Here is an 18,398-nt window from a genome sequence, read left to right as displayed (position 1 = left end):
GCTTTCCAGCTCTGTAGCTTGACATGAGGGGGGGTGTTTTTTCACACCTCTGAGCCTGAAAGTTACAGCATTGCAAAGTGCCAGTGCAGAAGTAAATGAAATTCTCTGCCTATAGGACAAACAGAATGCAATCAATATCAGTGGAAGCTTCCACCTGCTCTCTCTGTCGTGCCTAAGCTAGAGGGACCAGCCCCGAGCTGAGAAGGTATTTAATGCTCCATACCCACTCTGTCCTTAGGCTTTCTGCAGAGGCTGTCAGCCAGCCTACCAATTACTCTAGGGTATTTTTGTGATGCAGCCACCTGTCTTATTCACTTATTCCTATTTAACAGGATAGTGCTTTAAAGTAATAAAGGAAAAAGGGTGGATTGCGGCCAGCCCCTGAGAAGGATGTAAGGGGATGGCAGTTACTGCAATTCTTATGATCTCTTGAACGGAAAGGCCAGTGCTAGCTACTCAAAAGAGGCAAGGAGAAGTCAGTGCTATGGCTGGATGAGAATAGGAGCACTCACTGCACCCCCTTAAGGGATGTTGTGATTACAGTCTCTCTTGTGAGCCCATGAGACACAACGGGAGGTATTTGCCTCTGCATTGCAGCCTCTTTGTGCCAGCTAGAAAATCCTCCCTGGGAAGATACTGCTGACAGTAGGATTCCCCATCATAACCTTCATCAGCTGTGCACCCAGCAGCCAACCCTATGGGTGGTCAGTAATGTAGGCAAGGGAAGGCACAGCCTTCCCAAAACTGCCTGTATGCTGGCCCCCTGAAGGCTGGGGCTGTAGCACAGCAGCCCAGCTTATCCCAGCTGCTGGGAAAGACCGGGGTGGGGCCATGGTGTAGCAGCCTCAGCCTTCCATATGGCCAAGGATTGGGCTGGAGGTGAGTGGGGCTTGGCTCCAGGGGTGGGCCTCAGGCAGAAGAGGTGGGGTGGGGCTGGGACTTGCCTTCCTCAGCTGGGCTATCACCTGCCACCCTTGCCCAATGCTACCCTGCAGACCTCAGTGCAGAGCACATTCTAAGGCAGGTTGAATGGGAGTGATTTGTATCTGTGCCACGGCTGTTCACTAGTGCAAAAAAACTCTTTAAGGGCCATAGGCAGAAGGGCTGGAACAATATGCGTAACAGAGCAGAGAAGCTATGAATTAAAAATGGTAAACTCTGTATATAATGAAAACCATTTCAAGCCAGGGGGTGCTGATGCATTCCCAGCACACACCTACTTCCAACACATCAAGACATGGGAAGCCTCAGGCGCAATTTCAAACCTGTGCAGGGGGCTAGTTTAGACCCAGAACAGCATAAGTACAATCAATCCCAGGACTAATGCAGGGAAGCATCTGGCCCTGGCCTTCTTGGAGCTCCTGCTGGAGCAGTGAATACCTGCATGACCCCCAACTGTGGGTTGTACTTTAACGAGCCCTTAACTTACAATTTAAGAGACCCGACAAAGAACAAAAGCTCATCCCTGTTATAATACAGTTCGGTCTCTCGCCTCCTCATTGCTTTTTGTATAGTAACCACTGATTTCTAGGTCATCTGCTCATTGTCTAGTTAGTTACACCCACACTTACAGGCAAGCTACAGGAGGATCCTTTGTTGGGTAGAATAAAGGAACTTTGTGCTGTTTCATTATTAGTTCAGTGTTCTCTGGGCAGCTAGCTGAGCTAAGCACGGCAATAAAAAGGTTAGAGGTTGCACTCATAATGATCCTATAAATTCAGTGCAAAAGATTATTAAAAATGTTCTTGAAAATAGGCAAGTTCAGGGCATAACATTGGTGCTGGATCCAATGGGGACATAGCAATCAATATATGCCAAGATGCCTGCTAAATTTTCTAGCAGAGCTCCACAGACCAGCAGGCTGCTCCCTCAGGCTATGATTACACTCACGGCTTCTTGCACGAGAAATATGCAAATGAGGCTAAGCATGGAATATCACCGAGCCTCATTTGCATACCTAATGAATTGCCATTTTTGCAGAAGAGGCTCTTGCGCCAGAAGGAGCTGTCTACACTGCCCCTTCTTGCGCAAGAAAACCCCTCTTGCACAGTGATAGAGATGTAGCCGTGTTAGTCTGGGGTAGCTGAAGCAAAATGCAGGACAATGTAGCACTTTAAAGACTAACAAGATGCCGCTAAGCTGATTATTTTCAGGAATAACAGCCTTGTGCAAGAGGGTTTTTCTTGCGCAAGAAGGGGCAGTGTAGACGCTCCCTCTGGCACAAGAGCCTCTTCCGAAAAAATGGTGGTTCATTAGTTATGCAAATGAGGCTCAGCAATATTCCACGCTTAGCCTCATTTGCATATTTCTTGCACAAGAAGCCGCAAGTGTAGACATAGCCTCAGGTACTTAATCTGGTCAGTACTTCAGACTGCGATATTAGGCAGGCAACCACTCCTCCAACTGCTGGAGATGGAACATGCTGTGACATTCATTGCCAAATAGTGAGACAGACCCTAATGGAAATTCAGCCTGAAAAAATGTCAGTCGTTTCCAATTCGCAACTAAGTTCTGGAGCAATGCAATAGGTCTCGTAGTCTAGGGTTCCTTAAAGGATCAACTCCCATAATTACCATCACTTCTCTCCTTCATCTGAAGGAGATTCATCTGAAGAAGTGGGTTGTGCCCACGAAAGCTTATGATACCATCCTTGTTGTTTGTTAATCTCTGTAAAATGCTGCAGGACTATTCACTGTTTTTTTTAAAGTTTTTTCAATTACAGACTAACATGGCTACCCCTCTGAAACTTCTTTCCTTCACCACATAAATCACCACATAAAGACCACACAGCCCCTTCTCTCCACATCAATGTAAACAGGCATAATTTGTATCAAGAATGGATTGAGAAAAACAAATTTATCAATTCATCATCATCAAAATTCTTGCCTAGTCAGGAAACCACATAATCTTTTAGGACAGCTCTTGTCCTCTTGCTCCTCCTATTGCTTGTTGAGCTAATTTGTATGCCATAGGTAGTGAAGCTGTGAGCTTTTTGGGGGGGGGATGGGGAAGGGATGCTGTTTTTCAATATGTTTTTACAGTGCCTAATAAAACACCCCATTTCCCCCCTCTCTGTCCCCCACATCTCCAATCCTCATTGAGCCCTTAGATGTTACTATAAATGCATATAATAATGCTGTTTATTCACTAGAAAGGTACAGAGACATGTAGACACCAAAAGATCTACTAAGAGGTTCTAATGAAGTCTATTAGAATTTTCACTTGGTATCCAAGACAAATCCATTTATACATTCAAAGATAATAATATTTGCTTTTATCTTCAGAGCCTCTGGCCTTTTAGCTGAAGATCAGTTGTTCCTGGGCAAGGCAAATTATATTCCAAAATAATAGGCCTCTAGTGAAATACTACTATTATATATGTTTATGTAGGTAAATACTAAAGGAGAGTTCATCTTAGAGGTAGGCCAAAGAGACAGTGTTTTGATCTATAATAATTTTAGACTCAAGTTTGAGGTTTGGGCTTGTGACATTTGAGTTCAAGATTAAATTTCCTACGATCAGCCATTTTAATGAAATTGTCACTGTCGAAGCAAAGGCTTCACTCAGTTTTAGGCGGCTAAACAAACAGCTTTATTGATCAGTAAAGCCAAGTGAGCCAAACGTGGTCCCAACAGAGCCGGGCCCAGTAAGGCTTGCTAATACAATCAATCCTAGTATTTTATACCCTTAACCAAACAAGCCTGATGCCAGGGCATTCCATCAAAACAAACTTCAAAGAGAAATTAATATCAGCACAGAAAGAAACAGGTTTTTTAGGGAGTTTGAGCTTCAGCTCAAACTAGTTCATTAACACATTCCAACAGCCCATCCTCCTGGCCTCTCTCACATTGGTGAAGGTCAGTTAACTTTCTAGTGTACGTGCAGAAGCAAGAAACTTAAATGGCTTCTGTTATATGATGTGGCTTCTAGCTAAATATGAAATGGTTTCTACATCGCCATCTTAATCTGAATCTGAGCTGGATTCAGAAAATAGGCCTCATCTGGTTTGGGATTTATCCCAGAACCAATAGAGATATCAAGCTTGGATCCAAGGATTTAAAAACCAGGCCCATATGCAGTAGTTATGATAGTAATAAATGTTTCATGGTTTTGAGGGGGAGCCGTGACTGGAAAACCACTAACAGTGAATTCTAATGACTGATGACATGCATTATCTAGGAGAAAATATTCTTGGCAGAGGAGTATGAGGTGAGAAATAGCTTTTGTGATTGTCAATGCCTGCAAAATCTCTATATTGTAAACATAATCCAGTCCCATGAAGGTAATCCCTATTTTGTGGCAAAAATTTAAAATCCCACAACCCAAGATATTTTGAATCAGGGAGTATGAAAGTTTTGTACTGCTTCCTTCTGTTGCTGTTCACTGATAATTGCTGAATACAGTAGTGGTGGAGTAAGGGAATTGGATGTAGACAGTAACTGGATAGAGATGATATCCAATAGGGATTTCAATGTCCTTTGTTAGATGATAATACAATGACCTGGTTAATGCACTGGACTTATTATATAAGTATAGGTCCTTTGCAAGCTATTAGCCCTTTCTATTCATGAGAAGTAAGATACCTAAATATCATTTTCCATGACATTTTAAACAGTGAGTAACAGATATAAAAGTAATCATAGGGCCTATATTTTGCTTGATAATAGGTATGCCTTTATATAAAATTGAATGCATTTGTTCATGCCATTTGGTAAAAAAGGATCCTCTGGTGTTGTATAACAGAGACTAAAAGAACCTTGACAAGACAAAAAATTAGGAAGAGGAGAGGTGTTCAGATTTGTCTCAGTATTGCAACTTACTTTGGGAATGGATGAGGTCTACCCCAGTAAGAATATATAAAGAGAGAGAACCGAAAAGGTCCTTACCAGCTCTGAAGATAAAATAGAAAAATACACCTGATCATCATCACATTGCCAAAAACAGCATATATTTCTCTCAGGGTACGTCTACACTACAACGTTAATTTGAACTAATTTAGTTCGAATTAGTTAATTTGAACTAAGCTAATTCAAACTAATGGATCTAGACTAAAAAACTAGTTCGAATTAGCGTTTTGCTAATTCGAACTACAATGTCCACATTAAGTGGACTCTGAACCAGGCTTAAGGATGGCCGGAAGCAGAGCCAGCAGGGCATCAGAAGAGGACTTAGAGCGTGGAGATGCTGTCTCAGGCTAGCCCAGGGCTGCGCTTAAAGGGTCCCGACCCCCACCCCGGACAGACAGTTCTCAGGGGTGCCCCGCTTGCAAAGCAGTCCTGGCTTGGAGTGCCCGGAGTACCCACACTGGACACATCACAGCACTCGGCCATCAGACCGGCTGCACTTGCCGCAGGCTGCCATCTGGGGAGAGGGGGCAATCGGGGGGCTGCAGGAGAGCTTCCACCCCAAAAGCCCGCAGAGCCAGCCCAGTCCTCCCCATCGGGGGCTCGTGCCCCATTCCTCCCTCACCTCCTTCCACTTACCCCTCCCTAGCCCCCCTTCTTATTGATGTACAAAATAAAGGACAATTGTGTTCAAAAATGGAATTTGTCTTTATTGAACAAAACTGGGGGAGACTGGGAAAAGGAGGTGGGAGAGGGGAAGAGAGAGGCTGGGAGAGGGGAGGGCAAGTAAAATGATCAGGGGTTGGGAACAGGTCCCATATGAAGAGAGGCTAAAGAGACTGGGACTTTTCAGCTTAGACAAGAGGAGACGGAGTGGGGACAGGATAGAGGTCTCTAAAAGCAGGAGTTGGGTGGAGAGGGTGCATACAGAAAAGTTCTTCATTAGTTCCCATAAAGAAGGACTAGAGGACACCAAAGGAAAGGAATGGGTAGCAGGCTTGAAACTAGTAAGAGAAAGTTGTTCTTGACAAAGCAAATAGTTAACCTGCGGAACTCCTTGCTGCAGGAGGCTGTGAAGGCTACAACTAGAACAGAGTTTAAAGAGAAGTAAGATCAATTCATGGAGGTTGGGTCCATGGAGTGGTATTAGCCAAGGGGTAGGAGAGGTGTCCCTGCCCGAAGTTTGTGGAAGGCTGGAGAGGGATGGCACGAGACAAATGGCTTGGTCACTGTCTTCGGTCCATCCCCTCCAGGGTCCCTAGGGTTGGCTGCCGTCAGCAGACAGGCTACTAGGCTAGATGGACCTTTGGTCTGACCCAGGACGGCCATTGTAAGCTCAGGGTCGGGGGTCTCAGTGGACCCCCTTGATTTTCATGCACACCTGCTCCTGGGTGGCCAGGCTGGCAGCTCTCCTGCCCAATCCGGCCACTTTCCTGTGCCTAGTGCGGAGTTCGTGGACGAGGTCCACGATGTCTGCACTAGCCCAGGCGGGTGCCCGCCTCTCGTGGTCCCGGGCAAGCTCCCAGGAGCCGCCAGCCTGGTCCCGGGAAGAGGGGGGCATCGGGTGGGTGGGCATCGGGTGGGTGGCTCGATCCGTGCCAGGTGCAGGGTCTGCTGGCTGGGTGCTGGCAGGCTTGCACCTGGCATGGGCACCGTAGCCAGCCCGTGCCCCTTTAAGGGGTCCAGGGCCGGGAGGGGGGCATAGAGTTTCCCTGGTGTTGGCCAGAGTGGCCACCAGGGAAAACTGGGGAGGGCTAGCCTCCCACTAGTTCGAATTAAGGGTCTACACAGCCCTTAATTCGAACTAGTAAATTAGAACTAGGCTTAATCCTCGTGGAATGAGGATTACCTAGTTCGAACTAAGCGCTCCGTTAGTTTGAATTTAATTCGAACTAACGGAGCACTAGTGTAGCGCCTATGAAAGTTAGTTCGAACTAACGTCCATTAGTTCGAACTAACTTTGTAGTGTAGACATACCCTCAGGGTTAAGTATCTGTTCTTTGTAAACACTGAATATTTAATTGGAATCCTTTGGTAGCAAGCAGCATTGGCAGAGGGAACAAGCAAATTTGCCAGCTACTTGTTTTCTTTTTGCTTCTGTTCCATGCTAATTGACACATCTAACACTACTAGACTTGGAGAATGAGTTGTTAAAGGCAAAGAGTTTGGATGTAATTTTACCAGCCAAGAGTATGTCTCAGATGCTATAAATTGTGACATCAAAATAGCATTTAGCCAAGAGTTAGCGTGACCAACTGTTCCTTGTTTTCTGGATTGGTGCCTTTCTGTTAGTGTCTGTTCCTTAATTAGGTACAATATGTTCCTTACTTTTACTCTTAGTTGCTACGTTTAAGATGCAATGCTCAGTGACGGACACCAATTTCCTTTCACTCCCCATCTACCAGGAACTCAATTAAGTCTGTGAACGAGGAGGTATATATATGGCTGCACAAACTTCCACCTGAATACACAGTCACACTTCACAAATCCAATATCCTGTTGCTGCATTACTGCAAGCAACAGAGCATCTTGGGGCACTCACTCATACATCTCTTTCCTAGGGCACAACTGTGGATAGCAGGTCTCCACCATCTACATCTAGAGGCCATAGGCTCTTTTGATCTTGCCCAACAGGTCACCCTACTGTAAACTGATTATTCTAGAATCCCCAGAGTGTAGCTAGGACTGAGAGAACCTGGTTTCATTCTGAAGGGCGTTAGTACCCTCAGGGTGACAAGTTACAGGAAGGGGCATCAGGCATATTCTATGGGAGGTCCATGTTACATTTTGAAGAGGGGGTTGGTACCATGGCTACAAGTTTAGCATAAACTCTGACTCCCCCACACACCAGAACTCACTGATGTCAGAGGCAGCTTTGTATAAGGATTGAGGGTAGAATGTGTCCTTTACATAGTTTTTATACAGTGGGCTCTGAGTGGATGCTCAAGTGAGAGGGTGCAAGAAGCTTCTGGCCCTTTAGGCCCACAAGGGCTATGTCTACACTTGCAGTTTCTTGTGTCAGAAGTATGCAAATGAGGCTAAATGTGGAATATCGCCAAGCCTCATTTGCATACCTAATGAACTGCCATTTTTGCAGAAGAGGCTCTTGCGCCGGAAGGAGCTGTCTACACTGTCCCTTCTTGCGCAAGAAAAACCCTCCTGTGCAATGCCGTTACACCAATTCTTTTCAGGAATAATGGCATTACGCAAAAGGGTTTTTCTTGCGCAAGAAGGGGCAGTGTAGACAGCTCCTTCTGGTGCAAGAGCCTCTTCTGCAAAAATGGCAGTTCATTAGTTATGCAAATGAGACTCGGCAATATTCCACGCTTAGCCTCATTTGCATACTGCTGACACAAGAAGCTGCGAGTGTAGACATAGCCAAGGATTACACCCTGCAGGGGCCTAGGAAGAGTACTCCTCCCCAATTTCACCTCAGTGCAGACTCCAAAGAAAAATGTTCCACAAAGAGCTGCCAAGACACACTAGTGGCACTACCATAATAAATATTTTACTTCTCTCTCAGAGCACTTCCAGGTAGAGCTTTTAAAAGGGAGGCAATCCAGAGACAGCTGCTACTCACCAGCAGTAGCAGCAGATTTCAGTGTTTCATAGATTACATGGCCAGAAGGGACGATTGTGATAATCCACTCTGATCTCTTGTATAACACAGGCACAAAATAATGCACAGATAATAGCGTTTAATAAAACAGCCAATTTTGATGGCCAGTGATGAGGAAATCATCACAACGTGCAATAAATTGTGCCAGTGGTTAATTAACCTCATTGTCAAAAATGCATGCCTGAGCTCCAGGCTGCATTTGTTTCACTTCAACTTCCAGCCATTGAATTGTGCTGTATCTTTCTCTACTAGATTGAGGAGCCCATTATTAAATATTTGAGTTCCACATAGATATTTCCAGATTGTGATCAAATCTCCAGAGACTAGCTGCAGATGACAGATGACCAGATCTTAACTTACTCTTTGCTAAGCTAAATAGATCTAGCATCTTGCATCATTATAAGGCATTTTTCTAATCTTTTAACCATTCTCGTGGCTCTTCTCTGAACCCTCTCCAATTTATCAACATCCTTTTTGAATGGTGGGCACCAGCACATAGTATTCCAGCAGTGGCCACACCAGTGCAAAATCCACAGGTAAAATAACCACTCCACTTCTAGAGATTCCCCTGTTCATGCATCCCAGGATTACAGTAGCTCTTTTGGCCACAGAGTCACTGAGAATTCATGTTCAGCTGATTAACCACAACTCCCAAATATTTTTCAGAGTCCCTACTTCTCAGGATAGAGTCCCCCATCCTATAAGTATGGCCTACATCCCTTGTTCCTATATGTATGTGTTTACATTTTGCAGTATTAAAATGCATACTGTTTGGATTGTTTAGCAAACTAGATACAACCAGATTGCTTTGTGTCAGTCTATCATCTTCATTATTTACCATTACCCACATTTTTGTGACAAACACAAACTTTCTGTGATGATTTTGTGTTTTCTTCCAGATCATTTATATTTAAATGTATATTTAAAATTTATCATTTAAAATGTTAAATAGTATAGTGGCAAGAACCGATATCCCTGTGGATCCCTTTGAAAACTCAGCCACTCAGTGACAATTTCCCTTTACAGTTATAATAAGAGTTAGTCAGCTTCTAATCCATGTTAATGGATATTATTATTCACCATGTTAATTTGATAGTATTATAATATTTTTAAATGAAAGTGTTATGCAGCATCAACTCAAATGCCTTACAGAAGTCCAAGTACATTAGCACAGCGCTATTATTGTTATCAACCAAATTTGTAATCTCATCAAAAAGGGTATAAAGTTGGTTTGACAGGAATGATTTATTGTAAGCCAATGTTGATTTGCATTAATTAAATTATCCTCCTTTACTTCTTCATTAATTTGACTCCCATATCAGCTGCTTCATGCTCTTGCCTGAAAGTGATATCTGGTTGACAAGCCAGAAATTACATGGGTCATTCCCATTTACCCCCTTTAACATTTGGCATAACATTAGATTTTTTCCAGTCTTTTGGAACTTCCCCAGTATTCTAATATGTACTGAAAATCAACATTAATGGTCCAGCAAGCTTCTCAGCCAGCTGTTTTAAAGCTCTTGGGTGCAAGAAGCTGCTGAGTTTAAAAAGTTCAAATTTAGTAGCTATTATTTAAAAGCCACTAGTTATACTAAAATGGCATGGAAAGAGCATTATCATCATCACCATATAAATATAATGCAACTATATCTTCTGTTCCCCTGCCCCCCCAAAAAACAGAACAGAAATATTTATTGAACTCTTCTGCATCATTGATACTTCTGCCATTTCCAATTAGCAATGGACCAATACCATTGTCAGGTTTCTTCTTAGCTCAGCCGGCCATATATTTCTCCTAATGTTTCTTTGCTTCCCTTGTCAATGTTCTATAATGCCTAACTTCTGCTTTATATTCATTACTCTCAACTTCTGCTTTCTTCCATTTATTATATACTATTTTTTAATAGCTGCTTTCTCTTTCTTTTTAAAGCAAGTTGGTTTTTAAACCAGAATAGCCTTTTTTCTCAGAGATGGGATTGTGGATTTTGGGGCACCTAGTAAGGTGTTGTTGTTTCTAATTATGATTCACATTTTTCTGATTAAATTCTTCCTCTCAGCTGACTTGGCTCATAATTGCTGTTTTGTGAAACTGGTCCTTTTAAAGCACCAAGAATATATATTACTGGTCTGGATTTTATTCTGTTTGCACTTTATAAATGTGATCAAGTCATGATCACTCATGCCTAATGTAGCATTAATTTTTCAGTTCCTCTCTATTTGTCATGACAAGATCTAATAAAGAATTTAGTGGTGTTGGTTACAACACTAAATTAGGAAATTGTCATCTATAATATTTAGAAATGTCAAGGATGTTGCAGCACTGGCAGCATGCAATCTCTCAGGTTCAAATTTGTCACTCAAATTGAAATCCCCTGTGATCACATTGTTCTCTCCCTCCCCCTTACACATTATAGATAGGAAGGACTCAGTCAGCATGTTTCCTAGTGTGAGCTGGTGTCTCACACAAGACACCAACTAATCCCCCCTCTTGTGCTTTATCTGTCAGGACATTAATCCATAAACATTCAAATCCAATCTGTGACTCAAGGACAGATAATGACATTTTAAAAATGTTATTTTTCTTCTTCTTCTGAACAGAGTGGGGAAGCCCAGCAGTAGTTTATTTATCTCCCCCGCTCAATCTTTTAGATGGGGATTGAGTCAGAAGGAAGATGCAGGCATTGAAGCTCACATTCTCAAAGTTTTTTAGCTGTCTAACTTCAAAGTTAGATGCTTAAATAGTATGTATACCTGTAAGGATCCTGGCTTGAGGGTTTGGGACAGAAAAGATGGTGTCACGGAGCTAAGCAAATTAGCTGGATGTTTCTATTAAAATGCTCACTAGTTAAACAGTTATTGTTGATGTTTGTATCGTTACCATTAGCCTTCAGAGCTAATGTAGTACTGAAACAAATGGGGCACAGTCACCCACTCTTTTAGGGTGATTGTTGTCGTAGGAAGACTGCATTGCATCAGTTCATATTGCAAAGTCTGTTTTTGCAATCAGGGGGCTAATTTTTATGTTGTTTTTAGTGATGACATTTTACAGAATCCTAAAATGACATGGGATTAATCAAATGCATCAGAAACCTGCTTCCAACCCACAGTCTTAGAACTTGACCCTCCACAGCATGGAGAGTGAATCATCTCATATACCACTATCAAGATTTCTCCCTTTTTTGTAATAATGTGCAGTGGATTGTTATTTGCTTTGCGGCTTGCAAATACCATTCTTACTCTGCAAGTCTTACAAGTCACAAAATCTCCCTTCATGTGTAGTATGTCTTCATGTACAAGTTTGATACTATCAACTTGGGCTTCAATAAAGACATTAACTGGTTAACGCATTACAAAGGCAATTTCCCCCACCTTTGGTATGTCCGGATCAAATGCTATGAATGGGACACATCTAGCCTGGCTTAATTAGCTTCATTAACACTGTTCCTACAATTGACAGGTAACTGCTTTTGCTGTTATATGTACCCTGGATCCTGTCATTTATTTATTTTATTTAAAAATATTTTACCTCACCCCTCCATTTAAAATAGTCAAGGTGGCTTACAAAATTTTAAAAACACTCTATATCTATATATAAAGTAAAATACAAGACACCAAGGGGGAGGAGGGCATAAAACATGCTAAGACATTTCAAAAGGAAGGGGACACACACACACACTCCAATAAAAGCGTGGGTAAAAAGGGTGGCTTTAGCCTGGCGCTGAAGCAATGCCAGTGTTGGCACCAGGCGAATGTCCCAGGGAAGGGAATTCCATAGCTTTGGAGCAAAGGCTGAGAAGGCCCTGCTCCACGTAGATGTCAGCCTTATCTCAATGAGTGGAGGAACATGGAGCAGAGCCTCTGCAATCCCTGAGCAGGTTCATATGGGAGGAGATGGTCCTTCAAATACCCCTGTTGCAACCTGCTTAGGGCTTTATAGGTCATAATCATAATTTCCACTCCAACTCATCTGATGAAGAGTGTTTTACCCACGAAAGTTCATGATCTAATATATTTGTTGGTCTCTGAAGTTGCCACAGGACTCCTTGTTGTTTTCAAAGATAACAATTATGTCCCCAGTTAAACTTTAACAACTAGGAATGAGAAAAGACCTTTGCCCCAGAGATAATTTCCCAGCTGTTATAAGCTTATTACATTGTGTAATGTATTTAACCTCATTTATAAAAGAAAAAAAAAAAAGCAAGCATGTTGAGGGCTCCTTTGCTGTTGATAATTATGTAAAAATAAGAACTTTCTCCTCAGCCACTTTGCTACAAAAGCAGAGACATCCATTTTCATTACATTTTAATATATTTGCATCATTTAATTTGCTGTCATGCTGTAAAGGGACTCAGTGTAGATATATAGATACTTGTAATTCATTGTGGATGCAAAATGGTGGGAGACATTATATGAAGGTGCAACATTTCTCCCTCAAAATTAGATTAAGTGAATAAGAAAAAAAAAGACTGGTTGCATAAAGTGCAAAAGAATAAACAAAGGGGGAATGCCTAAACTTTTCAAGTGACTAAAATGAGTGCTGCAAACTGAGGTTCTCCCTAAATCCATCCCCACTTTTAGATTCCATCCTCAATAACAGTTGTGAAGACACATAACTTCTCTGAAACACTATGGCAGTCATTCAGAACAACTCAGCAAGGACAGTTTATATGTTAAACTGAGTTGGTGAGCTTGGTTCAAATCCTAAAGGAACACAGGTCCGCATCACAAAAAATATCACCACACAAATGTCACCTTATTTGATAGTCTCAGCAGAGGGGAGCAGAACTGAATAGGCCCGAAGAACGAAATACCCTTTTAGACCCAGTAGAGCATCCCATGTGTCAGTTACAGCAGAATGAATGGGCAGCATGCTAGAGCTTGAATAGCTACTTATCTGTTGTGTTCATTCTGAAAAAATTAAGGGACAACCCTTTATTTCCTAACTGTTTCATGATTTTTTTTCACCAACAATTTGTTGTCCCCCCCTTTGTCCTTTTTCCATGCTGCCACTGAAAAAGGAGGAGACAGAACAAAAGGGGAGAAACATTTAAAAGAAATTTTTTTTTTCATTTAATCAAATTATCTTGGAAAAACAAACAAATGGGCTTGATCCTCAGCAAATGTAAACCAGTGTATAACCACTGAAGACAACTGAGCTAGGTCTATTCATACTAAATGTGGACCCACCCCTTTCTGTATAGGCAGTAGCTACTATGACTAGGAAGAACAAAGTCCTTAAAACAACTTGGAAGCAATAACATTTTAGTTTACAACATGAGCATGTAAACCTAATGACCCTCCCACAGGTCCTTAGGGCACATCTACATTAGGAAATTATTTCAAAATAACTAAATTTGAAATAACTCCTGAAATAAGTATTTCAAAACAAGTTTATTCTCCAAGGAGAGCAGGACTACAGATTTCAAAATAACCAGCCCATTATTTCGAAATAACGGGCTTGGTAGTGTGGACGTTCTGCTTATTATTTTGATATAAGGGGGGTTATTTTGAAATAACTCTCCAGTCTAGATCAGGGCTAAGTGTTTTAGACTTTTTGTCTTACAACTCTAGGGACGTATTTCCCTAGCTCTGTTTGGCCTTTACCTTGGTCTTTTATTGCCTCCTGGGGTCAGGTACACAACAGTTACACTCACACAGGTGTTCTTATCTGGAACTGTTTCTTCACCTTCGTTAACCTGATACTTCAATATTTGTTCTAGTAGCCTAAGTGAGGGCCTAATGCTGAAGCTTCCCACATGGGGGAGATCAGAGCAAAAGGTTGCAGAGTCACAGTGGTCCCCTTAGCTCTGGTTGCTAGTTAAGGCAGTGGATGAGTGGAGCCAAAAGGAAACCATGAGCCTAGTGAGAGAGGAAGATTAAGAGAGAAGATGGATGAGGATGGGGGGGGCTGACAGACTTGCTAGGCTCCTGGACCAGGTGGGAGTGGGGGAGTGGCTCCATGCTCCCTGAAGGACCGGGGCCTTGGGCAGAAGGGGCAGGGCCTCAGGTGGAAGGGGTGGGGACAGCCCTCAACACAGCATGCACTATGCTGTGCCCTCCCCCACAGCCTGCCCTTAGTGCTGCACAGAGCATGCCACACAGAGCAGCAGTGACCAGGAGCCCCGGGTCCTTTTGAATCAGAGGCCTTGAGGCAACTGCTCCCTTTGCCCCCTTTCCCCCCCACTCCTGCGCGGCGGGCCTGATGAGTATTGACAGGGACACGTGTTCTCTATAGTGGTTAGTACAAGGAATTGAGAGTTAAGGCTCCTAACTTCCATTCCTGGCTCTGCATTTGAATGGCTACGAAGCCCTGGTGAGGTCCCTTAATTTTTCTAGGGATCGGTTTACCAGTCTATAAAAGAGAGGTAATAATTTTACCCTAACTCCCAGGCTATTGTGAGTTTTATTTAACATCTATGGAGCATTCTGAAAGCATGAGATGGAAAGGGCTGTATAAGGGCAAAGAATGTGTGTGAAAGACAACACAATAAACAGAAAGAATTTCTAAATCATTGGGAGAAAATTAAACCAGGGATTAGTTTTATGTGGCCAGTCTTAACTGGAACATATTGTATAAATACCTGTCAGCTCACAGCAAGACATACTCCATCACAGCGTGGTCTTAACTGCTCAACAGTTGAATCACCCATGAAAATACAAAGCAGTTTTGCTTTGGCTTTGTGAAAAGACTGTTACAATGTCATCTGAGCCTTGATGCTGATCATCACAGATTCCTTCAGAAAGTGAAGAATGAGCCATTTCTTCCCACTAATCTGAAAAAATAGCTCAGGCTACATCTAGACTATAGAGTTTTTCCAGAATACCAGAGGTATCCTGGAAAAACTCTGCCGCATCCAGGGAATGCGTCTGCTGTTCCGACATTTTTTTCGGAAGAGCAGATGCACTCTTTTGGAAGCCCTTTCTCATTTCATAAGGAAGAAGGGCTCTTCCGAAAGAGGAGGTTTTTCCGAAATTTGGCCTAGTGTAGATGGGTCAAATTTTGGAAAAGCCTCTTCTGAAAAAACTATCAGAAAAAGGTACGCAAATTGCAATGTGCGTACCTTTTTCTGATAAAACTCTGTCATCTAGATGTAGCCTCTGAGATCAAAGGCCAGATCTTGCTAGTCTTCTGTAAACCAAACTCCTACTGAAAGCAATGGGAATTCTGAGCAGAGGGTGCGGTGGCAGAATCAGGACCCAGCTGAGCCATCCTGAGAAAATCTTAGCAGGCGATGGTATAGCCACAATTCTCAGAGGTACTGTATCCTCAGCATCTACTGACTTCAACTCATCTCCTCTGAAAATCAGGCCTTTAGCACCAGATCCGATGGCAGCCCCAATGCAGAGAACTCTGCGGAAAACAGACGTAGCTAGTTCTCCTAGGACCTCTGCTGATTTTTCCCATTAATTTATAAAAGTCTTAACTTCGCTTTCCTCCCGCTAAGCATCCTGTTATTGGGCTCCCTGAACTTGTCAACAATCCAAAAGAGGCAGGGAAAAAAGTACAAGAAAATGTTGGCAGGGTAGAGAACCAGAACTCTAAGGGTGATGCAAGGGACGAGCTCTTCAAGGCAAGTCCATGGGCAGCTGCCCTCAGAAGTCGCTTGTGTCACTGGAAATTTGGGGGAGCCATTCACATGAGAATTAAGTTGGTAGGTTTCAGACTTGAGTAGCAGAGGGGCTTTGTATCCTGGGATTATGGCAGTGTTGGACAACCACGAACAGTGAATGGGCTGCATGAACCGCACTGGGGCTTCACCTGATTCATGACATTCCAGCTCTGGGATGCAGAGAAGGAATGAAGGAGGACAAGGAGTGGGGTACAGCGTGAAAGTGAATGTCTGTGGCAGCTTGGCTCCTAAGTGCCCAAATCCCTTTAATTTCATTTAGGCTCCTACATCAGTTAGGTGTTGCCATGTTGAGTGCTGCAACATCTAAATACCTTTACAAATCTGGGCCTCAGCCATCAGATGGTTCCTCTGTCTACAATAAGGCTATGTCTACACTCGCGGCTTCTTGCGCAAGTACGGCCGTTCTTGCGCAAGAATCTGCAGAGCGTCCACACTGCCCGCCCGCTCTTGCACAAGGAAATTTACAGTATGGCGTGGTAAGAGAGGGCTCCTTGCGCAAGAGTTATGCTCTTTTTTTATCATGTGTAAGCTCTTGTGCAGGAGCCCTTGCGCAAAAGGGCAGTGTGGACGCTTGGCAGGGATTTTTTGCGCAAGAAAGCCCTATGGCTAAAATGGCCATTAGAGCTTTCTTGCACAAGAGAGTGTCCACACTGCCATGAGAGCTCTTACGCAAAAGCACAGTGTGCACATGGCAGTGTGGACGTTTTCTTGCGCAAGACTTCTTACACAAGAACCCTTGTGCAAGATGTTCTTGCACAAGAAGCCGCCAGTGTAGACATAGCCTTTCTGTGGTAAGAAGGGACTTAGTCCAAGTCCTATTTACCTTGAAATCTCAGTGGGGACACCTCCAGGCCTTTCTTTCCCTATCTCTTCCTGTGGTGGGCCCCTCCCGCTTGGGTCCCCGACACCCTTGTGATACAGTCTATCCCTGGTCCTTTAAGCCAGGCCAAAGGCCCTCTGGCCTGAGTCCCCAAAACAGTTTATAGCTGGCCCTTTAAGCCGAGCTAAAGCCCCCAGGCCTGAGTCCACAAAACAGTTTCCAACTGGCCCTTTAAGCCAGGCCGAGTCCACAAAGCAGTCTATCGTTGTAGCGGGGACACACCCCAGGTAGGGGGACCCGGGCCCACCCTACTCCACTGGGTCCCTGCCCAGGGTCCTGTGAGCGACCAGGTACCAGGTCACTCCCTCGGCGGGGCCATCCAGCCGCAACACGCCAAGGTTCTCAGGCCAGGAGAGGCGGCTCCTGCTCCTGCCCTGGGCCACTTCCTACCTGGATCCCCAGGCTTCCTTCCCCTGGCCTTGCCCCGCTGGCTGCGATCTCCAGGCCGGTGTCCCCTCGGCAGGCAGTCTCCGGGTTGCACCAATTCGCTTCCGCCTTCCTTCCAGCCTCTCCCGGAGACCCTGGTAACCGCCAAGGGAGAGCTCCCTTCTCCCATCCTTCTCCTTCAGCTGTCCTCCCAGACTGAATCCTGGCCCAGGCTTTTATAGCCCTGCTGCAGCCCGGGCATGCTCGGTAGGGCTGTGGGGGAGGGGCCTCTGCAGCCAGGTAACCCTGGCTGAGCCCTGTAGGTTCAGTGCGGGGCTGCCTCGCCCCGTCACACTTCCACAGAGGCAAAGGTTTCTTTCACTTTGCCAGGACACTTTGGTGAAATTTCCAAACCTCAGGCTAGAACCACAAGCCTGCTTAACAAAAAACAGAAAAACTAAACTAAACTAAACTCCACTAACAAACATGTATCAGCTGACACAGAAATAAAAAAGCCTGAGTCTTGCAGACAAGACAGCTTCCTCCAGTAATGCCGGTGGAGCTGCAAAGGTGAAGAATTGCTGCTATGGAGATGGCTAACTTAGGCAAAGCCTAGGTGCGTGAGACAGGCTGAAAGACCATAGGAGTTGTGGAGTGGGTAGTAAGGAGGGAAGGGGACTCTAGGAGATAAATTCGATTGCTAAAAAATGTGATTACGCTAAGGTTTTCAGGTTAATTGCATTCAAAATTTAATATTAAGGAAGAATTGCAGCCTTAAAGGATATTTTCCACAGCATGACTTATAAAGCTTCAACTACAAGGCTTTTTACAATGGAAAGGCTGACACACCCTCCAGCGCTCACTCTAGCAGGATCCAAACCCTGCCTCTACACTAGCATGTCACCATGCTGATTTGAAAAGCAGCCTGAACTCTTTCTATAGCCAGCTGGCCAGTTGTTGAAAACTCAGCAAAAGAGCTGGAAAAATTGAAAATGAGCAAAACAAGTTTCAGAACCCAGATGGGAAAGGAAAAATGTTACCGGCTTTCACACTGTGCT

At 43.9% G+C, this 18,398-nt stretch overlaps 1 long non-coding RNA gene across 1 annotated transcript in view; it reads right to left on the bottom strand.

Annotated features, from left to right (window-relative positions):
• Nucleotides 1-18,138, bottom strand: part of LOC142821382 (uncharacterized) — a 55,720-nt gene extending 37,582 nt beyond the window's left edge. The window contains exon 1 of the long non-coding RNA XR_012898158.1: nt 17,365-18,138. This is a non-coding gene — a long non-coding RNA (uncharacterized LOC142821382). The remainder of the gene's footprint in view (nt 1-17,364) is intronic.
• Nucleotides 18,139-18,398: the final 260 nt, after the last annotated feature.

Source organism: Pelodiscus sinensis, chromosome 1, assembly GCF_049634645.1.
Source record: "Pelodiscus sinensis isolate JC-2024 chromosome 1, ASM4963464v1, whole genome shotgun sequence".
Lineage (NCBI taxonomy): Eukaryota > Metazoa > Chordata > Testudines > Trionychidae > Pelodiscus > Pelodiscus sinensis.
Note: the sequence above shows the minus strand (reverse complement) of the source record. Positions and strands in the feature narration are given on the sequence as shown.